Here is a 27,493-nt window from a genome sequence, read left to right on the forward strand (position 1 = left end):
AAACTGATTGTAATATAGTTTGTTACACAGGTGGGCAGGTCAGCACATTGCCAGAAGCATTTTAGGTGGCCACCTGCTACAGTGTGAGTTAATGTAAAGGAGATAGGAGATCTCACAGGGACTGAGATTTTGCTGGCCATTAACAGAGGTGATTGCAAATAGCAAAAGGTAATTAGTACAGGTTTCACTATACCAGTTTTCCATCTGCTGCTAGCTACTGGTTTTTGAGCTGATCCCTTCACTCTCATGTCAGCTATTTGCGTGCTCTATCTTGGATTCTGGATGAAAAGGACATTTAGTGAAAAGGGACATAAATCAACAAAATAACAATGTAACCTGTAGAAATATGAATCTATGTAGATTAATCCATGTTTCCCAAATTGCATACTAGGTCGTAATTCAATCAAGGGGTAGAGGTCTTGTGACGTTTATGAACATTTATGAATAGCATGAGGGCTCAGATTAAATGTCAGCCCTGATATTCAATTCAGGATCACGTATTATTGTTGTTCATTAATATATAAAAACAACAACTATATCCACTAAAATCCTCAATTTAATTTTGCTGTAATCTGTCTCTGCCTGTGTCAGACACGCAATGAACTTTCTCTCCACCTCAGATTCAGATCATTCACAGGGCTCTATTGAATTTCAGCTCAGAAGGGTTTGATGTGTTGCTGTTTTTTTCCAGACATGGGCTTGGATTAATTTGGGCCCTATTTGTATTGAGAATGTAATATCATTAGGATTTCTCTATTGTCTTGTTTGCCCCATCCTCCTTTGGCACTAAGTTCTATATCAGATACTATAAGGGTAAAAAACATCCAGTGGTGTAAAAGCCATGGAAAGCTTACAGTGCAACAGAACCTTCAGTGGAGTTGGTATACAGCACAGACTGCATATGGTAGAGCTGTGCTCCATGCCAGCTCCACATAGGCCCTTGGAGAGGGCAGTCGGAGGTAGGAGCATGTCCAGTTAGTTCATGATTACATAAATCCAGTGCCCGTCTTCCCTATGTAACGGGTGTTCAGGAGTTGCACCCTCTGTTCCAGTCCAGGCTTTGGACTAATAATAATCAGCACCTCTATAGTACATTTTATTTGTTAAGATCTCAAAGCACTTTGCAAAGATAATCAGCATTATTTCTGTTTGACAGATTGGGAAACAGGTACAGAAAGGTGAAATGCCTCTATCCAAGCCACATATGATAAACATTTTCAAAAGCTCATTCAGTGACTTAGGAGCCTGCATCCCATTTGCAGAAGTGACTTGTGCACTTAGGATCCTGTGGGCTTGTCTGCATGAAGCAGCAATGTGCACTGTGGGGTTGTGATTTCTAAAACACACTAATGTGTTACACATTGATTGGTCTGTGTAGACCCTGCTGATGCACACTAAAAGTTGCCTAGCATGCTTCTAAGTTAAAGCACACTTGGGAAACTTTAGTGTGCATCAGCACCAACCAGTCTACACCGACCAATTAATTTCCAGCATATTATTGCATTTTAGAAATCACACCTGTATAGGGCAAATTACCCTGCTGTGGAAACAAGCCCAAAGTCGTGTTGATTTTCAGTTATAAGTAAGTTCCTAGATTCCCGAGCCATTTTTGAAAATGGGACTTGGACACCTAGATCACTTAAGTGCTTTTGACAATTTTACTCTTTGGGCCAGATTCTACCATCCTTACTCCTATGGAGTAGTAACTCAGACCACCAGTAGTCCCATGATTTAAATAGGACTAGTCAAGAAACAACATTAGAGGAAAGTACTACTCAGTGTGAGTAAAGGTGGCAGAATCTGGCCACTGGGAGTTAATGGCACAGCTAAGACTAGAACATGGTGTCCAGACTCCCAGACTATTTACTGGACAACACTGCCTCGAAGTAGTGGCCATAGAGGCTTTAGTGGCATGACCCACATCTTGCTGGTGAGTTAGGAATTGGATTTTATCCCCTCGACCACCACCATCGCTGTGGGCCCTTATGGAAAATCCTCTTACATAAGCTTCAGTGAGGATGAGGGTGATAAAAAGTGAAATTCTGCTACGGTTAGTAGTAGTGGCTTTTCCTTGGGAACTGTTAAATAGTCTTAGGAACTGGAGAAGGAGAAGATTAGTTGGTCATCTTGTACACACCCACCACATATATTAATTTTGGGTTGAAAACACATGACATTAGAAAGAGAAGGATAACAGTGGCATATGATTCAGAGGATTATTCCACTTATAACATGGAGTACTGGAAAGTAAATGGTCAATTTTCATAGATTTTATTTTTTTACATGTTATATAATAGTGTGTCCTGGAGGAAATCTGTGCGAATGCAATGTAATTAGGTTGTATGTCTCTAGTGACAAAGTGTGTCTCAAAGTGCCGTATAATAAAAAGTTACACTCTATCATTTTAATGGGTTAAATTCTGCTCTTAGTTTCAGTGAAGTCAATGAGGTTGCAAAGGGGTAAGAGAGTAGAGTTTGGCCCACATCTCATATGTTTTCTATATTTATCTAACATTGAGTGAATCACAGTTTCCTCAGATACATCCTGTTTTTTCAATACTTCACATGGAAAATTTTATTTTTATATTTTGCACATGACTTAAAATCAGCGCCTGGACCACTTGTGATCATTAAAGATTTTATGGCACTTTTGGCAGAATGTTAGCCCTGGTGACTTGCCAAATTCCAATTTAGGCCTAGTGTAATTACTCATCTAAAATTTCCCCACAGTTTTCATTGGATAGAGTGCTCTTCCTCACTTCTTCCACTGAACATTTCTGTAGTGTTGCTATGCACTGTTAACCCGTTGTTGAGTGCCACCCCAGAACTGACTGCCTTTCAATAGTTAACGTGATTTTTGTATATGCTCTCTGTGGCCTAATTCTGCAAAAGCCGATGAATATGTTCTGCAAAATGGTGAGAGCCCTCGCTTCGCAATTAAGTCAATGTTCAGTACTTAACTTTATAAACTAAGGGCTCAGTCCTATAATTTGGCATTGTTTGGCATTAAAGTTGTTACTGTAAATGATGCAAGTAGCGACACCTATTTTTAAGATTGGCTGGTACTTCCCATTATAACACCCTGTTTTCAGTTCCTTGTAACTGCCAAACTTTAAGAATTTGGGCTGATATTTTTTACGCTGGGTCTGCCTCCAGCTGATTTTTCCCCCCTCCTGAAAGTTTCAGCAGAAACAGTTCAGCCATTTCTCAGAAAAAAGATTAGGGAAAAATGCATTAAAAAATTGCCATGTTAAAAGATTCTTACAATGGTTTCATTGAGAAACAGGAGCGCCTCTAAGCTTGGATCAGAGACTTGAAATGTAAGTAGGTATGTGCCTGTTGCCACTCCTGTGAAAATCTATCTAACTTTAACCAAGTTATGACACTTTCAGTTCACATCTATTCAGTGAGGTCTTTTTAGAGTTTGTGAACCGAATGCTCCAAAGATTCTATCTAAACTGAAGATGGCTGCAGGGGCTGGGCAGGACTTTAGGTCGAATTACTGCTCCCAGGTACTGGGGCTATTGCGGTACTGGACACAGAAATGGAAAGCAGGGAGACTGTATCTCCTGTGGTCTCAATTCTCTCTATGTTGATGCCCAGTCTGCAAGGAGAAGGAGGAGGAATGGACAGGGAGTAGCGGCTCCAATCACAGATGGTGGAGACGGGAGAGGGGGAAGGGACAGGTCAGTGCGCTGTGAGGGGGGTCTCCCAAGCCCCCACTACAAAACAGCACATCCACACCCCGCCGCTAGCAACTGCGATGGAGGGGATAGTTCAGTGTCCCTGATACTCCCCACTGCAAAATAGCAACACCCCGCCTCCGCCCCACTGCTTGCAAGCCAGATGCTGAGCACAGGAGTACGAAACTTTCCAGCTGCGCCACTGCTGCTTCCCTGATCCTAGCTCCTCCCTCCCGCACGGCAAAAACCCTCTCTTCCAGACCTTCCCCTCTGCACATGCGGTCCACACAGGCAGGCTCTGTCAGGTAGGGCAAATGGACGGGGCTGCATGCCCTGGACCTGCACTGAAGGGCCAGGGTTAGGAGGGGAGTGGGAAGACACAGTTTGGAGGGGGGCAATGCCACTATATGCCCCCAATATCCACCTTCGAATGTGATGTCACAATGTCACAAATATTGCTCTTATGCGGCGGCTATGTTGCTATTACCAGGTGGACAACTCATGATAGGGAAAGTGTTCCTTGCAAGTGGCAGTTGCTCTTACAAGATGTAGCTGCAAATAAGTTTCTACTGTGTCCATTTCCCAGCATTCCATTCTGCTGCTAGGAGTTACCGCTTGACCCTTTTAAACTCCCCTATTATCATACCAATATGTTTGATGAAAGGATTGCATCAAAACTAGAGCTGTCAACATTTTTTCATCGAACAGTATAACTAGAGCTGTCAACATTTTTTCATCAAACAGTAATTGAAATAAAAAGTGGGGTTTTTCTCTCAAAAATGAAAATTTTTACTAAAAAAATTAATCGGCTTTCAATTTAAAAAAAATTTGGTTTTGAAAATAGGTTTACCAAAAGCACAAATTTTCATGTCAAAAACAGTTTTAGAAAACCAAATATGTTTTGGTTTTCAGTTTCTTTCATTGAAAAACAAAATAAAACATTTTTGCAGGAAATTTCAATTAAAAAAACCCAAACCTGAAATGGTTTTGGAATTTCCCATGGGAACAAAAATCAGTGTCTGCGAGTTATAGCTTGAATTGCAACCCTTTGTCGGTAACAAAACTCATGCTTCTGAGGTCACTTTGTTCTTGATGCCTATGCCAGCCAGTATGTTGCCGTTCCCGGGATGGCCACCCCAACTGAAGCTGTATGCATCTTGCTAGCTGGCCTACAGTTCCAGTGATTCTTCTCTACCCTGTAATTCTCTCTAGCTATTCCTTCCCACTTAGACTCATAGACTTTAAGGTCAGAAGGGACCATAATGATCATCTAGACTGACCTCCTGCACAATGCAGGCCACAGAATCTCACCCACCCACTCCTGTAAAAAACCCCTAACCCATGTCTGAGTTATTGAAGTCCTCAAATCGTGGTTTAAAGACCTCAAGGTGCAGAGAATCCTCCAGCAAGTGACCGGTACCCCATGCTGCAGAGGAAGGCGAAAACCCCCCAGGGCCTCTGCCAATCTGCCCTGGAGGAAAATTCCTTCCCAACCCCAAATATGGCGATCAATTAAACCCTGAGCATGTGGGCAAAGACTGCTTGCCTACCTGCTTTATTGTCCCCCATCACCCTCCACCACCACCACAACTCTTCTCCCTGGCCCGGAATCTGCTGCCCCACTCCTCCTTACACATAGGGTTGCCAGGCGTCCGGTTTTCGACCGGAATGCCTGATGGAAAAAGGACCCTGGTGGTTCCAGTCAGCACTGCTAACCAGGCCATTAAAAGTCCAGTCAGTGGTGCAGTGGGGCTAAGGCAGGCTCCCTGCCTACCCTGGCTCTGCACAGTTCCCTGGAAGCGGCTAGCATGTCCCTGTAGCCCCTAGGTGCAGGGGCGATCAGGGAAGCTTCTGCATGCTGCCCCAGCATCAGCTCTGAAGCTCCCATTGGCTGGGAACAGTGGCTAATGGGAATGTGGGTGTAGGGCCTGTGGGCGCAGGGATCACACAGAGCTGTCTGGCCCCTCTGCCAAGTGCCAGACATGCCAGCCACTTCCAGGAGCAGTGTGAAGCCAGGGTAGGCAGGAAGCCTGCTTAGCCACGCTGTACCGCCAGCTGGGAGCTGCCTGAGGTAAGCACTGCCCAGATGGAGCCTGCACCCTGAACTCACTGCCCTAGGCCAGAACCCCCTCCCGCACCCTAACTCCATCCCAGATCCCACACCTCCACTTCCATGAAATGATACTTCAAAACATCAATCTTTTGTATAAACCTTTGCTTTCAATCTCAAATAGGAACAGATCATCCATTTGGAACAATTCAGAGTAGCAGGGTTTGACTCATCTTGTTCATTAATTCATTCCATGTTAATATGTCCTGGACAATAGGTTTACAGTATAGCTCAGATAATCCATAACATACATAGGTAAATCCAGAGGAGTGACGTTCTGGAACAGCCTTCCAAGGGGAGTAGTGGGGGCAAAAGACATATCTGGCTTTAAGACTAAGCTTAATAAGTTTATGGAAGGGATGGTATGATGGGATAGCCTAATTCTGACAATTAATTTGGCAATTGGTCTTTGATTATCAGCAGGTAAGTATGCCCAGTGGTCTGTGATGGGATGTTAGATGGGATGGGATCTGAGTTACTACACAGAATTCTTTCCTGGGTGCTGGATGGTGAGTCTTGCCCACATGCTCAGGGTTTAACTGATTGCCGTATTTGGGGTCGGGAAGGAATTTTCCTCCAGGGAAGACTGGCAGAGGCCCTGGAGGTTTTTCGCCTTCCTCTGGAGCATGGGGCACGGGTCACTTGCTGGAGGATTCTCTGCAGCTTGAGGTCTTCAAACTACAATTTGAAGACTTCAGTAACTCAGACATAGGTTAGCAGTTTGTTATAGAAGTGGATGGGTGAGATTTTGTGGCCTGCATTTTGCAGGAGGTCAGACTAGATGATCATAATGGTCCCTTCTGACCTTAAAGTCTATGAGTCTATGAGACTCTGTGTTATGCTAAGTACTTAGACTACCAGAAGGCAATAGTTCTCCCAAACATCCTCTCTTGAAGCAGAGATCTCTTTTCTACTAAGGCTGTAGGTAACACATCAATTTTAGGCCAAAGACAGAAGAGACTGACATGCCACTACTTATCCACAAAACAAGCAGCTGTAGTGTAAGCTTCCTCACCACTCTGCCCCCATAAAGTGCCTCATCTCTGACCTGCAGGAACTGTATCTAGGGCCAAGAAGAGGAGTTCACTCTCTGTGGCCAATTTAATCCTTAACCTCTCTCCTGAGACTACTGACAAGGAGGCCAATTAGTGCCAATTATGGTAGTGGGCTTTGTGAAGAGAACACCTGTCCACAGGGACCACCATCTTATTTCACACAAGCAACTGAATAGCCACCAGATGGTAACATCACTTAATCTCTGCTGACTTGGAATGGATTCAGACTAGCATCCTAGGGATGAAAGGTTCCCTAGCCTGTTACCAATCCCCTGAGCTATCCAGTCCCCTGGTTCTGATAATTTCTGAGTTTTCAAAGTTTATGTGATCCATGAAGTGAAAATTTTATTTTTTCTGCAGGAATTGCAAGAATCCCTGCAGCTCCTGGGTCTCCTTTTTATTTTGGTGTCATTTAGCTTATTTATACCTGCTTTATTTCTTCATGCTGTTTTTCCTATTTTCCCCTCAGATCCTTGGCGATCAGTTTGTGCTCTTCTCCTGAAGGAACCTTTTCTGTGTCGCATGTAAGTACTCAGCATTTTGTACCTTTCAGTGACAAGAGTCATGTGTTTTATTCATGGCCCATTCAAGCAAATCTGAAGCCCCTGTGAAGTATTTTCTAGGTCTCTCTGGCTGCAAGGCTCAGTATTCAGTGTGTATACATGTTCTACCCAATTGTCCCAAACTTCTGTACAGAATCAGTCTGTGAGACTCAGAATGGTTCATTCTTCTTTGAGTGATTGCTCATATCCATTCCAATTAGGTGTGCGCACGCCGCGTGCACGTTCGTCAGAAGACTTTTTACCCTAGCAACACTCGGCGGGTCGGCTGGGTGCCCCCTGGAGTGGCACCGCTATGGCACCGGATATATACCTCTGCCAACCCAGCCACCCCTCAGTTCCTTCTTACCGCCCGTGTCGGTTGTCGAAACAGTGGAGCACGGCTTAGCTGACCTCCACTTCCCTAGCTACTCATAGTTTTCTGATCCTTTATCGTGTATATAGTTATAATCCTTTTTATATAGTTACAATTAGCGTATTTGTTTATAGCATAGTTAGTCCACTATAGTTAGAGGGGTTCGGGGGTTAACCGCTTCCCGGTGCCGGGGCCCGTGCCTGGCTCACCGGGTTTCAAACCGTGCTCGGCCTGTCACAAGCCGATGCCAACAGGAGATCCACACGACTCCTGTCTGAAGTGCCTCGGAGAATCGCACCTAACAGCTAAGTGCCCCATCTGCAAGACTTTCAAGCCATGAACAAAAAAGGAGCGGGACATCAGACTTAAACAGCTCCTCATGGAGGCGGCTCTCTCCCCTCCACCCTAGGCACCGAGTGCTGGCCAGTCGACTAGCAGAAGCGCCTCCTCGGCACCGGACCGTGCCGGTACTGTCAAAGCCTCTCGGCACCAGCCGTCGCCGGCACTGAAGTCAGCTCCACGCCGCTCCCTTTCACCGAGGTTCAGAAAGGCTAAGACTCCTGCTACCTCTGTGCCGCCCGCACCGCAGCCAGAGAGCGTGTCTAAGTTGGATCGCCCAGCACCGACACCTGCCGCGGCACCAACAACGTCGGCACCGTCGATTCCGGTCCCACAAGGCCGTTGAGTCTGGCGCCAGTGAGCTCCCCGGCACGGACCGCGGTAGAGCTGACTATACCATTCACTCCGGAGACGTTCTCAGTGGCGAGGGACCTCATTGCCTTGACAGACTCGACACTGCCTCCACCCCCGGCACCGCCAGGGTGGGTAATACAATCAATAGGCAAACCAACCTTGATAAGACCATCCTCCGTCGGCACAGCGGACCAGCACCACTCACGATCACGGTCCCGCAGACGTTCCAGGTCCAGACGGCACTCCCGCTCCCGACGCCGCTCACAGTCCCGGCACCGTTCCCCTCCTCGGTACCGGTTGAACTTGCGGCACAGGTCGGCATCCCATTCGCCGGCCTGCTACTTCCGGCACCCTTCCAGCTTTCGGCACCGCTCCAGGCACCGTGTCTCCCGTAGCCAATCATGATCCCGAGCTTCGAGATCTCGGTCGACCTCCCGGCACCGCTCTGGTCGCAGGTCCCGATCTCACTCCTGGTACCGATATGCTTCCTGGCACCGGTCTCTGATACACAGTGGAATAAGGTCCACTGGAACCTCTGCCCGGGGCTTCTCCGCTCCTCCATGGCCATCTAGACGCACTTCGGTGTTGTCCCACGCGGACAGCTACTATGCTCAAGACCGCGATTCAGATGTGCCCGCCGGAGTTTTTCAAGAAGCCCAGACCCAGGACCAAGGCCCACATCAGTGGTCCTTATGGACACCTTGGGCATACCACCAGGCCCAAGGCACTCCAATAGTCCCGTTCCTCTCGGCTCCATCAGAGCACCGGGCACCAGAGGCTACAGCTACCCGTCCTCCTCCGGACGGAATGCAGGAAGCACTAGTTCACCCATTGGTCTCCCCAGTACCGCTGGAGCAGGAGACGGCCCAAGACCAGGAGGCCACACAGGACCCGCTCGTCCCCGGCATTTCCTCCTCTTCCTCTCCGGATGAGGCGGTGGCAGGAACATCCTCCTCGGGTCCTCATCCAATCGACCTCAGAGCCCATCAGGACCTCCCCAGGAGGGTAGCACTCAACATGAACCTCCAGGTGGAAGAGGTCCCGGAGGTCGAGGACTCTGTAGTGAGCATTCTGTTGGCAGATACCCCCACCAGAGTGGCCCTACCCTTTATCAGGACCATCCAAGCCAATGCCAACACCTTATGGCAATCCCTAGCCTCCATCCCTCCTGCAGCAAAGGGAGTCGCGCGTAAATATATGGTACCCTCTAGAGGGCACGAGTATCTGTACGTCCACCCTCCTCCCTGCTGACTAGTTGTTCAATCCGTCAATGAGAGGGAGCGCCATGGCCAACAGGTGCCAGCCCCGAAGTCAAAAGAGGCTAGGCGAATGGACCTACTTGGCCGCAAAGTTTATTCAGCAGGCGCCCTACAGCTCCGGGTGGCGAATCAGCAAGCCCTGCTGAGTCACTATAATTATAACACCTGGGCGGAGGTGGGTAGGTTCACAGAGCTACTTCCCCAAACCTCTCGCCAGGAATTCGCTGCGTTCTTGGAGGAAGGGAAAAAGGTAGCCAGAACTTCCCTCCAGGCTTCACTAGATGCGGCCGACTCAGCAACCAGGACCCTGGCCTCGGGTGTCAACATGAGACGCGTCTCCTGGCTACAGGTTTCCAACCTCCCACTGGAGCTGCAGTATACCATCCAAGATTTACCCTTCGATGGTAAAGGTCTCTTCTCAGAAAAGACCGACCCTAGACTGCAGAGCCTGAAGGACAATTGAGTCATCATGCGTTCTTTAGGCATGCATACACCCGTGATCCAACGCAGGCCTTTCCGTCCCCAGACTCACTGCCTGTACTTTATGCCCCGAAATAGACAAGATTTTGGCAGACGGCGTGGGCGGGGTGGGTGTAGACACCAGTCAGGACCCCAAGGGGGCCAAAACCAAGGTCCCTCTAAACCACCAGCGGAACCTAAGTCTGCCTTTTGAAGGTATGCCTGAGGACGGCATACCAGTATCAGGCCAGGATCCATCCCTCCGCTTCTCCAACCATCTTTCCTACTTCCTCTCGGTGTGGTCCCAGATAACCTCAGACCTCTGGGTCCTACGCATGGTGAAACACGGATACCACCTCCAATTTGTTTCAACCCCACCTTCCCACCTTCCAGCCCAGTCCCTCTTCAGGGACCCCTCTCACGAGCAATTCCTCCTGCAAGAGGTGAGGAAGCTCCTCGCCATGGGAGCAATAGAGGAGGTGCCAAAAGACGGAAAGAGCAAGGGGTTTTACTCCCATTATTTCCTGATCCCCAAGTCAAAGGGCGGCCTCAGGCCTATCCTAGACCTGCGAGGACTCAACAGGTTTATGATAAAGTTGAAGTTCCGCATGATTTCCTTGGGGACCATTATCCCATCCTTGGATCCTGGAGACTGGTATGCTGCCCTTGATATGAAGGACGCGTACTTTCACATCGCCATTTTTCCTCCACACAGGAGATATCTTCGCTTCGTAGCCAACCGTCAGCACTTCCAGTTTACGGTCCTCCCCTTTGGCCTTTCCATGGCCCCAAGGGTGTTTACGCGGTTCCAGGCAATGACAACAATCATCCGAGGTCTACAGAACTTCCCGATGACCTCGGTTCGCACTTGTCTCGGTCTCCTAGGTCACATGGATGCCTGCACATTCGTGACCAAATATGCCAGGCTCCGCCTCCGTCCTCTCCAAACTTGGCTCAACTTGACATACCATCCGGGCAGAGACCCAATAGACACAATAGTCACCATTCCCCTGAGCATTCTAACCTCCCTAGACTGGTGGCTGACCCCCTCCCTGGTGTGTTCGGGGCTACCATTCCACCCACCCCTCCCCAACCCTCGCTATCCCTGACAACAGACGCGTCATCTCTTGGCTGCGGGGCTCACCTCGGACGCCTTCGTACCCAAGGCCTCTGGTCATCGCAGGAGCTGGTGCTTCACATAAATGTCCAAGAGCTGAGAGCGGTCCGCCTGGCATGTCAGGAGTTTCAGCAACATTTACACGGCCATTGTGTCTCAGTGTTCACAGACAACACAACGGCCATGTATTACATAAACAAGCAGGGAGGGACTCGATCTTCCCCCCTTTGTCAGGAGACCATCCAACTCTGGGACTTCCGCATAGCCCACTTGATAGACCTGGCACCGTCCTTTCTCCCAGGGGTTCAGAACACTCTGGCGGATCGACTGAGCAGATCTTCCTGTGTCACGAATGGTCGATACGGTCGGACGTTATTCATTCGGTTTTCCAAAAGTGGGGATTTCCCCACATAGATCTGTTTGCCTCCCGGGTGAACAGGAAATGCCAGATGTTCTGCTCCTTCCAGGGTCTTTCACCGGGGTCGATCTTGGACGCATTCCTAATGTCATGGAAGCACTGGTTGCTTTATGCCTTCCCACCGTTCCCGCTGGTTTACAAAGTCCTGCTAAAACTCCGCAGGGACAGAGCGCACTTAATCATGATTGCGCCAGCGTGGCCCAGACAACACTGGTACACCACACTGCTTGACCTGTCAATAACCAGCCCAATTACCCTGCCACTCCACCCAGACCTCGTAACCCAGGATCAGAGCAGTCTTCGCCACCCAGACCTGCAGGCCCTTCACCTCACGGCATGGCTGCTGCGTGGCTGAACCAGTCAGAGTTGCACTGCTCTGCTCCGGTACAAGAAATACTCCTGGGTAGCATGAAGCCTTCCACTTGGTCAACTTATCTGGCCACGTGGAAACGTTTCTCCTGCTGGTGCGCAACACAGAATGTTACTCCCTCTGAGGTCTCGATCCCTACCATCCTGGACTACCTTTGGTCTCTTAAGCAGCAGAGCCTGGCGGTATCTTCTTTGAGGGTGCACTTGGCAGCCATCTCCACATTCCACCCAGGAGAGAATGGCCGCTCCGTGTTCTCGCACCCCACAGTTACTAGATTTCTCAAGGGTCTTGAGCGCCTATACCCCCAAGTATGCCGCCCCGCCCCTACCTGGGACCTCAACCTAGTCCTAAACAGACCTATGCTTCCACCATTCGAGCCGTTGGCAACTTGCTCACTGCTATACCTGTCTGGAAGACAGTTTTCCTCGTAGCCATTACATCGGCCAGACGAGTCTCCAAGCTTCGGGCTCTCACAATGGACCCACCGTATACTGTCTTTCACAAGGATAAGGTACAGTTGCGACCACATCCAGCGTTCCTCCCTAAAGTGGTATCAGCCTTCCATACCAGTCAGGTCATCTTTCTCCTGGTCTTCTTCCCGAAGCCGCATTCATCTCGACGGGAACAACAATTACATTCCCTAGATGTCCTTAGGGCGCTCGCATTTTATATCGATCGGACAAAGCCCTTCTGTAAATTGCCCCAACTCTTCGTTGCAGTGGCTGACCCCATGAAGGGCCTACCTGTCTCCTCCCAGAGGATCTCCTTGTGGGTGACAGCGTGCATCTGCATGTGCTATGACTTGGCTCATGCTCCCTTGGGCCACCTCACCGCACATTCTACCAGGGCTCAGGCTTCATCTGCTGCCTTCCTGGCTCATGCACCAATCCAGGAAATATGTCGCGCAGCTACCTGGTCCTCGATCCACACCTTTGCTTCTCATTATGCTTTGGTCCAACAGTCTAGAGATGATGCAGCCTTTGGTTCAGCAGTTCTGCACTCTGCCACATCTCACTCCGACCCCACCACCTAGGTAAGGCTTGGGAATCACCTAACTGGAATGGATATGAGCAATCACTCGAAGAAGAAAAGACAGTTACTCACCTTTGTAACTGTTGTTCTTCGAGATGTGTTGCTCACATCCATTCCAAACCCACCCTCCTTCCCCACTGTCGGAGTAGCCGGCAAGAAGGAACTGAGGGGTGGCTGGGTCGGCAGGGGTACATATCTGGTGCCATAGCGACGCCACTCCAGGGGGCGCCCAGCCGACCCGCCAAGTGTTGCTAGGGTAAAAAGTCTTCCAATGAACGTGCACGCGGCGCGCGCACACCTGACTGGAATGGATATGAGCAACACATCTCGAAGAACAACAGTTACAAAGGTGAGTAACCGTCTTTTTCCACTGTGTGATGGGGAGAATAGGGAGCATGTGCAGAAGTGGTTTGTACATTTCTAAATTGAATTAGGGAGGCAAGGGATGGAGGTTTCCTGTTAGGTATGGGGAAAGCCTGCCATGATTTCCTAATGGGTATTATCCCATCCCAGAGCTCTCATTCAGCACAAAGCAGCTTGTATTCCACATCATCCAGGACTGGAACAGGTGCAGAAAATATTTCATTAGCATTTCAACCTGTGCTTGCTGGGATACAACTTCATGACCTGGAACTCCTGCAAATGCAAAGTTGGCAGCAGTATGTGAACCCTCACTGCTTATATTGACACCAATGTGTATGACTGACCATCAGCATAGTTTTCCCTAAGTCTTAGGGTATGTAATATAGTTTCTTTAGCATGCCCCAACAACAGAGGCGACGTGGTGGCACACATGGGGTCACGTGCTCCTCCAGATTTCTGCCAGGGTTCATATGCCCTGCCGCATACCACCAGAACCTTTAAATCAGAGGTTTCAAACTTTGGGGCACACCCCCTACAGGGTGTGGAGGAACTTTCGGGGTGGGGGGGAGGAGTGACGATGCCAGACAGCTTGGGCTTCAGCCCAGCAGGACTGGGGAGGGAACGCCACCTCTACTCCGATTCACCTTTATTTTCTGGCTTTGAGGGGTGCAAACAAAAATTGTAACTCAAAGGGGTGACTCTGCTCCAAAAATTTGAAAAACTGCTGCTTTAAATTGTGGGGGGCCCCCACTATCAACAGTTGTCGTCATTTCTGCCCAACAATGTTAGAGTTAAAAAAAATCTATCAGTGGTTTCCTTTGCAAACCTATGTTATGCATGGCTTTTCACTTGGGCTTGATCATTGGTATGTAAGTTGTCAGCTCAATGATTTTTTTTGTTGTTGTTGAAAAAAATATTGCTTTAATTTAGGGAGTTGTTTTTTGAGATCTGGGGCAGCAAAAATGTAAAATTCTCTCATGGTTTGAGGTTTGCTTTTTACAAATGTTGCCAAGTTCTAGGATATGGTGTTTTTTTAAACAAACAAGTTTACATTTTCCTAATATTTCATAATACATTGGCATTGTGAAATCGAGTGATTCTGGAAAACAGTAAGATGACTTAATACAATATATAAGGAACCTTAGCATTGCCAAGCAGTCATAATCAGGGGCGGCTCTAGGTATTTTGTCGCCCCAAGCACGGCAGGCAGGCTGGCTTCGGCAGCTTGCCTGCGGCAGGTCTCCGGTCCCACGGATTCAGTGGCACGCCTGTGGGAGGTCTGCCGAAGCCACGGGACCAGTGGACCCTCCGCAGGCATGCCGCCAAAGGCAACCTGTCTGCCGCCCTCACGGCACCCGGCAGAGCGCCCCCCGTGGCTTGCCGCTCCAGGCATGCGCTTGGCGTGCTGGTGCCTGGAGCCGCCCCTGGTCATAACTGTAACAGGTAATTAGAGATAGGCCAGAACTAAGGACAAAATTTTCAAAAGTCTCCGCTAACTTTTTGCGCCTCAGTTTATGAGTGCCAGACTTGAGACCCCTTGAACCTGGTTTGCAGAGGCATTGAGAATCTGCAGTTCCCATTGACTTCAACTGAAGTCGACACCTCTGAAAATGGGCCTTTAGGTATCTTAAATGGGAATGAAAAATTACTGGGTGTTGAACATTTAGGCCTAAAACTCCAGATCCAAACAGTGGAGGTTTTAAGATGTGTTCTACTTTTGCAGCCTAAACCCATTTCCAATACTTGTTCAGTGGAAAAACAATTGATTGTTAAAGAACTGTTTTGGAAGAAAAACAATGTAATAAGCAGCTCTTTTTTAATTTGCTGAAAGCATTTACATCTGCAAGTTTATACACAAGTTATTTTTTTTTTGTTTGTTTCTGGGAATATTTTTCAGAGTAGAGCTAAAAAGGGAGTGGAAATTCTTAATTTCTTCAGGTGTGTGCTGAAACATTCTCGCACCCTACGGAGTGTTGTTTGGTTGGTATCAAACATTACAACATGTGACTTTAAGATTTAAAGTTGACTCACAACATTTGCCATGTTGCTGAAGGAAAAATTATAGCCTGAGAGATGATATGATTATTGCACAAAGTGGTATAACAGTGCCAACTCCTATGCAGATGAATTTGCCTATCATGCTTATTTCTTTCCTTTCCTCTTTCTCTTTCCTTATAAGGTGTCCCATACTCATAAATTACAAAAATGTCCTGCTCCACTTTCACTCTGATGTATTTGCTACATATAGGTAGGAGTCTATGCATATGGGTAGAGCTCCTCTTTATATTAGTGGCAGTGCCAGGCTTGTACATCAAGGGGTGCAGAGGCCTTAAAAAATGAAGTTTGGCTTGCGTCTAATGTGACATTTATTTGACCGAGTAAGGAAATTGATGAAAGTCCCACCAGCCCTTTGCCATCATGTATTTGTCCAACAGGGCTGGTTCATAATGGCCCCTAACAAATCCTGTTATTCTCACTGCAGAACTTCAGAGTATCGATAGAAGGTATGAATGATGCCCAAAGGCTTCACATGTGAACATTTATGTTAATCCTTTCTGCATCAGCAGCCATTCATGGAAACCAACTTGGGACTACATGGCATCAGCATTTATTGTAGTTCACCATTTCATAATTGTTATAGTTCTGTTATATAAACTAGCTCTGTGCTTCAAATCCCACTCTGTCAATGACTTACCAAGTGATGGTAAGCAAGTCATTTCTCCTCTCTCAGCCTCAGTTTCCTAATCTGCAACACTGGAGTCGCACACTTTGTTGTGTCTGTAAGCGGAGTTTGTTGCACACACTGAGGTTCCTTTCATTCCCCTCCCCGTAACACCCTCTCATCTCTCTTTATTTCAGGGACATATATAAGTTTGTAAGCCTGTATAATTTTTAATTTGTTAAATTCTTTCTTTCTTTTTCTTTCTTTCTTTCTTTCTTTATTGAAGCTAAATTATTCAGGGTGTAGACATTTCAGTTCTGTTGGGACAATGGGCAGAGCTGAGATGGGGTGTTGTTATGCTGAAAGGTGTTAATGGCCTATATATCTTTTTGCATGTCCTGCTCTGAAAAAGCCATTTGTTCCACAGCTTCATGAAGTCCTCTCTAGTAGAGGAAGGATGACCTAAAGGAAGCTGAGGGGCAATCTGTTGACCTCATCATAGATATGAGAATCATCAGTCAGATGGTCAATGATATGTGTGTCAAAGCACAATTGGCAGTGTTCCAGACTGCTAGTTGTCAGTGTCTAAGCATGACTATTCATTATATCAGACAGATGATACTAAAATAGTCTCTGATATCCATATGTGTGTTCCATGCTGCTGGAACTTGCTCATCAATTAATAATCCTATAGTCAGCATGCTGTAGCATAGAGTGTTGTACAAATGTCAACTAACTATTACTCTCAACACTCCTGTGAAGTTTGTTAGTATCATTATCCCCATTTTACAGGTGAGGAAACTGAGGCGTAGCATAAGTGACTTGCTCGGTGCAACACAGAAACTCAATGATAGAGACAGCACTAAAAATCAGGAGTTACTGGTTCCTAGTCCACATTGCCTCTCACAAGGGTCACCCAATCTTTCTTGACATGAGAACAGAAGTCCTCACTGTTGCATGTCTGGAGTTAATGATTATTCGAGATTGTGAAAAAACAGGATCAGTGTGAATTATTTAATCAAAGATTATCAATCAGAAATTAATTTGGCACTATACAGAATACAGAAAGAATAGATACATTACCACCCGTGATGTAAGATAAAGAACTGGCTCTGTGTCTCTTCCTCACTGCGACTGGTAAGATGCGCAGTTTCATTCTCCAACTAAATTCCACAACTTCTGTCATTATATAGGGTTTTTAGACAAAGAGATCCTTCTTTGCCAGAAATCCCTTGCCAGAACCATATGTTCTGATGTCATTTCTTATATTCCGATAGAATTTCCTTTAATATCTGTGAATTCTTAGTTTAAGAACATAAGAATGGCCATACTGGGTCAGACCAAAGTGGCCAATGCCAGGTGACCCAGAGGAAGTGAACAGGCAATCATCAAGTGATCCATTCCCTGTCGCTCATTCCCGGCTTCTGGCAAATAGAGACTGGGGACACCATCCCTGCCCCTCCTGGCTAATAGCCATTGCTGGACATATCCTCCATGAATTTATCTAGTTCTTTTTTGAACCCTGTTATAACCTTGGCCTTCACAACAATCCTCTGGCAAAGACTTCCACAGGTTGACTGTGTTATATGAAGAAATACTTCCTTTTGTTTGTTTTAAACCTGCTGCTTATTAATTTCATTTGAGGCCTGATTTATGTGTAAAGGCATAATTATTTATGGCTGAGAGGACTGACATTCTTCAAGATAATATCTTTCAGTGGATCTTTTTTCTCCCATAAGCATTCTTCCCTATTGATTTCCTAACAGGAAACATCTGCTGTAACAATCATCAGAATATCTGGAGTCCTGTGAACATGGAAGTGCCAAGGATTATTAGATATAGTTTAATGCATAGAATTCCTGAATAGGGTGATTTACAGGTTAAGAATCAGTGTATTTAGTGACAGACTAACTTTCAGCAAATTCAGGAAATATGAGGCAGACCAAATGCACCAGTAACAGCCAACAAAAACTGTAGCAATGGTCACAACATTAAAAAACTGCTGGAAAGCATCTTTCTGTTTATCAGAGTTGTTGAGCATTTAAATACACAAGCACTTTTCCCAGCATCTGACAGGAGGATATGACCATCTAGGCCAACTCTCCTTGACTGTTAATCAGTGAAAGAGTATTTGCATGACAAAAGGGCTATAGTATAATAAATCTTACAGTATCTAGCAATTTTCTTTCTGAAGTATCCCAGGTTGCTTAATAAACTGATATACAAACTATCCATGAGAATCACTCCATCCACCTCTGCAATTCAGCTCTTTGGAGGGGAAGTGGAGCATCTGCTTAAGGTGGATGGTAATACTACACAACATTTTGGGATAGAAAATGAGGAGTACCTTTCCCAGTTACTGAATATCTTCTGAAAAATAATGCTCTGAAAAGGGAGCACATGGGCAGACTTTCTTAACTTGGCATTTGCAAAGAGAAGAAATGGTGAGACAAGCAACAAATTAGAAACGGAGTAGAGGTTTTATACTGGTGTGTGTACAGAAATCACATCATATGACTAAGAAGGCACTCCAGAAATGAAGGGCCATAAACACAAGAGTCATGACCTTAAATTGAATTCTCCACCATAAGATGTAACCACTGAAGGCACTTAAGCAACAGGATTACATGAGAAAACTGAGTGTTGTGAAAAAAATAAGATGAACCTCTTGATTTTCTACCTATTGCAACTTAGTAAAACTAGATTCTGATAATCTATCCAGGAAGTCCTTATAGAAATCCACTCAAAAGAGGGAACCAATGTATGCTCTCGGGTTTTGGCTATATAGTTAGTTCAAGTGTGAATTTTCAAACTGTTTAATGATTGATAATGGCAAATGCAAACTAGAAGTTAATGTAAGGCTGAAAAGTAGAGACAGACTCTTCAGTGTATGTAGTTTTATAGACTGTGATGACTATCACTGTTCCTCTGAAACCCCAGGTTGTGGAGCCCAAAACTAGATCTGTTCAACTTGAACGAGACTGAACCTAAGGAGTGGACTGGACAGCAACTTAAGATAAGGAGCCCTCCGATGGTGCTCCATAGATGATGTTGTATGTTTTCTCTCATCCAAGTAATGTAATTGAATTTATTAAAGGTATTTGGATTATAGGGTGCACAGAAACATAACAGGCTACAGCTGCAAAATCTGGATCTGAATCTGGAAAATTCAGGGTGAGTAAAGATTTTAAATTTAGGAAGGAACCAAGGAAGGAAGCAAAGAAAGAGAGAGAGGGAGGGAGAAGAGAGAGAGAAAAAATCTGATTTCTCAGTCCTCCTTTATACCACACCAGTGCATTCTTTTCTAGACTCAGACGGAAGAAGGCCACTTGCTGAATCACTGGCAGCGCTGCTTGCAGCAACCTAGAGATTTTCCATCCAAATATTAAGCCTCGTTTGTTAGAGCTTGATGGGATCATAACGCCAGGTGGTTTGACTGCAGGCCATGTTGTAGTTTTCAGGGTAGTGCTTTCACTGTAGTGGGAAATTATCTTAGATCTGGCATGGCTGTCGTTGTTCTCTACCTATATTGTCAACCGTCACACAAGTAGATTCCACACTACCCTCTTGAGTACATTGGTAGTGCTGCTGTTACATCTTTACAGACCAAAAACCCCTGCTTAGTGCACTCAGTGCTGACTAATTTCATACTGTATACCTGTCTCTGTATAATTTATACTGTAGACATGATGCAAAACAGTAAAGACAAATAACATTGAGTTCTAGTTACCATGAAAATCTCAATTTGCAGATATAACTGCCTTTACCAGAGCTTCAGATCTCACATCTGGGTGTTCAACCTGGCACTTGTACACATACCCACTCAAAGACCTAAGTGCCAGACAGAGCCTCCAAATTTATTCTGGGTGTCCTACATAAGGTACTGTGTTTAAAAATTACTTCTTAAGAGTGTTTCGGCAATTTCCTTTTCCTCTCTACCCCTCTTGCTTTAAAAAGAAAAATCCATCTGCCTTCCGGCTGCCTATATACAATCAAACAGATGCACACATCTGTATGGGTGTCACTGATGATCCATTTGCAAACCATGCTTCGTGACAGTTGCTTTATTTAGAGCTGGGAATAGGAATCTTAGAGATGAAAGATCCACAGCATATGAAGAAACAATGTTTTCTTCTCCGCAGTTTCCTATTCACTTCCACTTTCTTCTCTTTCTCTTTTTTTCTCCCTCATGTGTGCACTTAGTTCATACTCAGGGAATACTTTTCAAATCATTAGAGTGCCCACCAAGCAACACCAAATTTTCTGAGTACAACCCAATGGCAATTTTTTCTGGTGGTACCCACAGGACACATGCATGTCTGGTTTTGACCCATCTCAACAAGCTGATTCCTATCTCTTATGGCATCAACAATGTCAGCCCTGTGATTCCTATTTTTCAATTTTTGACTTGTTAAGCAGATGATAGACAGCTTGATTCTTTGAGCAAAACCTCCCATGCTAGAGTAGGCCAAACCCACAAAATAGAAGTCAGATACAGATTTCAAACACCATACAGTTCATGTCCATAGTTCTCTTTCAGTCACTTGTAAAGTTGGAGGCCATTTGTAAAATTTGAATATGGATCTGGGTTCAAATTCCAACTGCACCTCTTTATACACCTCCCCTGTCTACACACAAAACAAGATGATTAATGTAACTACAAAGCAAACTACTGCAAGAGCACGATCAGCTTTCAGATATCTGGTATAATGTAGGGACTGTAGCTGCACTATAAGATTTCTTCTTTTGCTTTTGTATAAGGATGGATCACAACATCTCGCTTTTATGGAACTTGTGTGTCGCTAGCAGTAGGATATCTGGTACTTTTCACACACTTCAGTATTTACAAGAGAGTACATTTATCAGTCATGGTTTCAGATCTTACTGACATTGCTCCAGTGTAAATCAGGAATAATTCTACTGAAGCCCCTGATGTTATTCCAACATAAAACAGGTGTAAGTGAGATCAGAATCCGTTTCAATATCCAGTCTTGCAAAATTCCATTTGTTCGCTCACCTAGGGAGGGTTAATTTTGCTTTGATAGGCAAGTGAAATATCATTTGTTATTTTTCATTGTCTTCGTGGCAAAGGGCAGGTGAGCAGATTTTGAGCCTTAGCTGGTGAATGTTCCTGATGATTTTGCAAAAGTGCGCCTAGTGCCTTACGATAGAATCGGAGACATCTACCTGAACATGAGTGTGCTTGGGCACTTGCATCTGCAAACCCTTAATGTATGTATCAGTAATGAAAATCTTAATTAAGAAAGCTGCATCATTGTCCATGAACACTCTTTCTTTCTCCCTGTGTGAAGTCCTTTGTGTATTGCAGCATCTACCTGGCCGAGACAGACAGAGCCCTCAAAGAGCTTGTCTGCAGATCTTCTCTTGATTATTAACAGCTAGAGAAAGACAAAGTCTCAGTCTCCTTTTGTCTTGTTACTGAGGCTCAGAACTGCAGAGCACATAATGTACGATAGGGTTGGATGGTTGGTTTGTTTTCTCAGTGTTTTTTAAACTTGATTTTATTATGTTGGTGGGGCTAAAAATCTGACACTGTCAATCAGAATTAATTTAAGTGGCTCATAGTTGCCAAAATGTGAAAAGATGTCCTTTCACAAACACAAATGTACCTTTGCATTTAGAAACAATGCACTGGCTTAGACCACGTGATATGTGCACACACAAAAATAATGCTGATATAATGTGGAGATTGAGATTTTAATCTCACTAAATTCAGGAAATTCAGAGTTAAGGTTCCCACAGCAACCTTACCTCTGCCCCTGTAAACTGTGTTCATTTCCATGAGGTCTTTCACTACCTCATCACATGCTGTGTGCTGGGCAATGTGACATACTACTTTTAGAAAAGACGGTAAGGTGGGAAGGAATTGTTGTTTTATCTGTAATCATATTGTGGAGATTATTTCTTTGCTATGCACCAATAATGTGTTTAGCGCTGTTCAGAACACACATACAAAACTTCGTAATCTAATGAATATATAAAGCCAAAACACTGATGTACGTACAGGGACAGATTGTGCCAACCCTGTGTGACAGCACAAATGGGAGAGAGGGCATCAAGAGTCTCTCTTACTCTCTCTCTTACACACATATATTTGCCCCTATGCAACAGCCAGGCATAACTGCACACCTTTTGCCCAGATGGGCCAGATTCTCGTCTCATACACCTTTTGTAATTCCATTGACATCAGCGATTTCTCATGATTTTCACTTAAACAAAAGAAGAATCAGGCTCAGAAAGGACAAGGACTGTAAGGGTCTAGCGTCACCAATGCCACTACTCTCCTTGAGGTGGGTAGGGAGCAGCTGTATGCACAGATTAGTAGAGCTGAACCCCACACCTAGGGCTTGTCTCTACTTACAGCTAGAGCAGCACTAGTGCAATTGATGCAGCTGTGTCGATTTAGCAGGTCTGGTGAAAACCTGCTAAATCAATGGCAAAGCGCTCTCCCGTTGACTCCAGTTCCCTGAGAAGAGTAAAGTTAGTCAGCGGGAGAGTGTCTCCTGTCGACACAGCATGGTGGATCTAGTTTCATTGATTTCAGTTACGTTATTCATGTAACTGAAGTAGTGTAATTTAGATCGATTTACTGCGGTAGTGTAGATAAGGCCAGAGAGCAGCACGTGTTGCATTCTTGCACAAGTGTTGCAGCTGCCATTCACCCTTGAAAGAGTTACCTCCGCCTGAAGGAGGAATTCCATCTGAGACCCTCAGATTGTTCAGTGGCTGAAAAGCCGCAATTTTTCCCACATTATGTATCATACATGTGCCCTTATATTGTAGGAGTGAGAAAACAGGATCAGGAATCAAACCCACTTCATCTATCAAATCCAGTCTAATCTGTTTTAGGTATTACTAATATACCATCACAGTGGTACCACACCATAACCACAAGTTAGTCCATGAGGTAAGAAATCAAAATCTAAAACATTTCACATTAAATTAATTACACTGCTCTACAGCCAAAATGCTTCTGAAATAAATGTAGTCCAACTTTACTAATTCTGGGTCACTGAGAACGAAAATGATGCTTAAAATTGTTGATTGGCTCTAGTTTTCAAGATATGTCATTGGGTCAGTATATACGACCCTTGACTTGGGAATGGCGGAGGATAAGTGAGTTATAAAGGGAAGGGATCTCAATTTAAAACAGAAATGACTAAAATACATCTTTGACTGGGTCTATGAATAAATCTATGACTGGGTTTGGACAGTACTTGCTTTTTAGGCAAAACAATGAATGATGCAATCTGAAGCTGGTATTGCATCATACATGATATGAATTGCCTCATGTTATTCCTAGAAGTCATGGATGATGCAATCATAACGAAGCTTACATCACTCTGCTGAACAAATTGCCCTATATCAGCTCTAGAAATCATACAGTGTCATGCTCTCTTATTTGTCAGAGTTTGATTTTACAAAGGGACACATTTCTGTTTAGCCAAAGTGAGCAGAGATGCCTCGTACTTGTGTGAACAGTGCAGATAACTTCTGCTATGTTTGTGGTGAAGTGACTTTTGCATCACAAAAGCGCAGTATAACCACTATGGTTAAGAAAGCCTGTCACCTTTATTTTGGCTGCAAAATTGGAGATCAGGACAAGAGGTGGACCCCATACATATGCTGCAACACTTGTGCAACAAATCTTGGCCAGTGGTTGAACAGGAAAAGGAAATCTATGCCTTTTGCAGTGCCAATGATTTGGAGAGAGCCAACAGATCATACTAGCAATTGTTACTTCCGCATGGTGCCTCCAGTTGGGAAAGGTTTGTCAAAGAAGAAAAAGTGGACTGTGCATTATCCAAACATTCCATTAGCTATATGTCCTGTACCCCATGGAGAAGGACTGCAGGTTCCTGATGCACCAGAATCATTCTCACTTGAGTCAGACGAGGAAGAGGATGAAAGTTCTGGTCCTGAACCATCAACATCACAGGACCCACATTTTCTCCCATCCTCCTCCTCCTCTGAACCACACTTCATAACACAAGGTGAACTGAATGACCTTGTCAAGGATTTGGAACTACCCAAGCGTAGGGCAGAGCTGTTGGGCTCCAGACTACAGTAGTGGAATCTCCTGGCAGGCTATCAGGGCAAATGGAGCCCATCAATGCTTGCAGACTATTGCTGGACAGTGACAAGAGATGCTCCATTTAATGAATACAAGAGACAAGCCAAGAAGTGTCGAGTAGACACTGAATTGAATAGGACTAAACTATGTACATAAAAGTTTTTTGCCTTTTGTTTCATAATACATTTTATTTATAGAACCCTTTTGCTGATTTTTAAAGTGTTACATAAACAGGACAGGTAAAATATTATCATGTAAAGCAACCATAAACACATGAAAAGACCTAGGTTTACAATTTATGATTAAAACTCTACTATCTACACAATATACATAGACATAAAATGTAAAAACTTAAATATCTTAGAAACAGTAGCCAATCAGTTGTTTTAATTGTCATATTTGAATTCAGCACATCAAAATACATAATAAATATCACATTTTATCTCTGAAGCAGATGACTTCTCAAAAATTGTAGACCAGTGTTATTAAAGGGCTGATTCTCACCTGCCTGGCACTTCGCTTTGTCATGCATGACTGTATAAAGTAAATGCAAAATGCCACCATTCTGATCTGGCACTGTTTTACACCCACCATGCAAAGATGTAAATGACAATGGAAACTGAGTCTCAAAATCTTCAAGAGATGCCATTACAATCACAGAATAGTATGAAACCTAGAATACCTGATATTTTCAGATCATCTCCAGCCAAATAATAAGCCTGCTCAGTTTTCAGACAACATCAGGGTTATCCAGATCACTAGGCCATTTCTTTTCATGCCCTGAGCCACTGGCCTTTTAGTTGCAACTTATGTCAATAATGTATGCATCCCAGCATGCACTCAAAGAATGTACTTATCATTATTGGATTTTTATCTGCTAGTTTTAAAATGTTATAAACTTTTTCAGAGATGACACACTGAAAAATTTTAGAGGGGTTTTGTTTCAGGAGAAAGGGTGGTGCTATTGATTGCTCACCTAAGTAACAGTTCCAAGGTCTTTAGAGGCAGGGCGGCTCCAGGCCCCAGCACACCAAGCGCGTGCTTGGGGCAGCATGCCGCAGGGGGCGCTCTGTCGGTCGCCGGAGGCGTGCCTGCGGGAGGTCCACCAAAGCCGTGGGACCAGCGGACCGCGGGACCAGCAGACACTCTGCAGGTATGCCTGCAGGAGGTCCACCAGAGCCGCCTCCCGGCAACCGGCAGAGTGCCCCCCGCGGCATGCCGCCCTGCTTGGGGCAGCGAAATGTCTAGAGCCGCCCCCGTTTAAAGGCAATATAAGGTTTTCGTATGATCATTCAATTTCCTGGGGGAATTTTGTGCCAAAAAATTAAAAATTCTGCACACCATATTTTAAAATTGTGAAAAATTCTGCATATTTTATGTGTCAAAGTAACACAATATATTCAATTATTTTGGTAGTTTATTTCAAAATACTGGTGAGCAAGTATATCTGTAACAATACCGACAACAAAAAAGATTCCGGAAATGTTGGTTTTTTTTACAAATAGGTTCCTTCTTAGGCATATGAATACAGAACCCCCACTCGGCCTCCCCCTGTCCTACGTGGCCTTGAACCCCCTCTCCCATTCAGCTCTTGGCTCAGTGTTGTCACCCTCTAGCTCCTGTGCCTTCATCGCAGTCTGTCCACTCCATTATCCATTTTGAACCCCAGTCTGTGTGACCCCCCCCCAGCAGCAGCCCCGTGTGCCCACTCTTTCCATCCCCCCGTATCTCATGCCTCCTCACCTGGCCTCGTGGGCAGGGCACTGTGAGGAAGACAGCTTCTGCTCCCTCCCTCCCCGCTGCTGCCTGCTCTGGCCTGTGAGACACCTGCCATGTCTTCTGGCGCCACATCAGCCTCTGGTGAGTGAAAGGTGTAATTGCAGCTTGCCTTCACCTCCCCGTCAGTATATTCTGGGGGAGGGATCTGCGGGGACGTTGATTCTGCACTTGCACAGTGACACAGAATTCCCTCTGGAGTAAATAGCCTGCAAGTCTAATTTCACACCTCTACCCTTATCCTTCACACAATTCAGTAGATTCACTAATGGCTACAATCTGAAAATCATAACAAAGAGCACATTGGAATCTTTAAGGCAGTAAATGCTCACTTAGCTATTCTAAAATGGTAATAACTTTGTTATTTCAAAACCAAATGATTTCAAACATGGCAAAGTTGCTACTTCTCTTTCAGGACTATGTATATGTCAAGTTTGATGTTTTAAAACAAAGCCATATTTTAATTATACAAGCATGTTTAAAGGCGGAAAGCTTATGGAAAAATTAACAGCAGGAAACTATTTTTTACACAATAGGATAACTAAAAAATGGCTAACTGGATTTTTGTGAAACTTTCCTAAAAGTGTCACTTTTGGATAGAGGCAAGACATGACAAGTGTCTGACCAAAAGGTAACTGTTTTGGAGTGGCACAAGCAAATAATGGAAGGGATTTAGCACAACAGTCTCATCTCAACTTCAACTATAGCATTCAGTATCAGAGGGGTAGCCATGTTACTCTGGATCTGTAAAAGCAGCAAAGAATCCTGTGGCACCTTATAGACTAACAGACGTTTTGGAGCATGAGCTTTCGTGGGTGAATACCCACTTGGTCAGATGCATGTAGTGGAAATTTCCAGGGGCAGGTATATATATGCAGGCAAGCTAGAGATAATGAGGTTAGTTCAATCCAGGAGGATGAGGCCCTGCTCTAGCAGTTGAGGTGTGAAAACCAAGGGAGGAGAAACTAGTTTTGTAGTTGGCAAGCCATTCACAGTCTGTTTAGTCCTGAGCTGGTGTTGTCAAATTTGCAGATGAACTGAAGCTCAGCAGTTTCTCTTTGAAGTTTGAAGCAATGTAATGTATGCCTGAAGTTTTTTTGCTGCGGGATGGCCACCTTAAGGTCTGCTATAGTGTGGCCAGGGAGGTTGAAGTGTTCTCCTACAGGTTTTTGTATATTGCCATTCCTCCGTAGCGACTGTTCAGTTTGGCCGATGTACATAGCAGAGGGGCATTGCTGGCATATGATGGCATATATTACATTGGTGGACGTGCAGGTGAATGAACCGGTGATGGTATGGCTGATCTGGTTAGGTCCTGTGATGGTGTCGCTGGTGTAGATGGCATTGCGTTCTTCACGACTTAGGTTATGAGGCAAGCGATGTTGTTTTTCCACAATTTCTGCCTGTGCACGTTGGCGGAAGCATTCAATGTATAGGTCCAGACTGTCATTTCGACCCTCATAACCTAAGTCGTGCAGAACGCAATG

At 45.1% G+C, this 27,493-nt stretch overlaps 1 protein-coding gene across 20 annotated transcripts in view; it reads left to right on the forward strand.

Annotated features, from left to right (window-relative positions):
- Window positions 1–27,493, forward strand: part of ZBTB20 (zinc finger and BTB domain containing 20) — a 670,053-nt gene that overhangs the window by 492,067 nt on the left and 150,493 nt on the right. For 19 of the 20 annotated variants that reach the window (XM_050957922.1, XM_050957887.1, XM_050957914.1 and 16 more), the window contains one exon: window positions 7,317–7,371. The exons of the other annotated variant lie outside the window; for it this stretch is intronic. The gene's annotated coding sequence lies outside the window, so the exon portion shown is untranslated. The remainder of the gene's footprint in view (window positions 1–7,316; window positions 7,372–27,493) is intronic. 20 annotated transcript variants of the gene reach the window in all.

Source organism: Gopherus flavomarginatus, chromosome 1 (genome assembly GCF_025201925.1).
Source record: "Gopherus flavomarginatus isolate rGopFla2 chromosome 1, rGopFla2.mat.asm, whole genome shotgun sequence".
Classification (NCBI taxonomy): domain Eukaryota; kingdom Metazoa; phylum Chordata; order Testudines; family Testudinidae; genus Gopherus; species Gopherus flavomarginatus.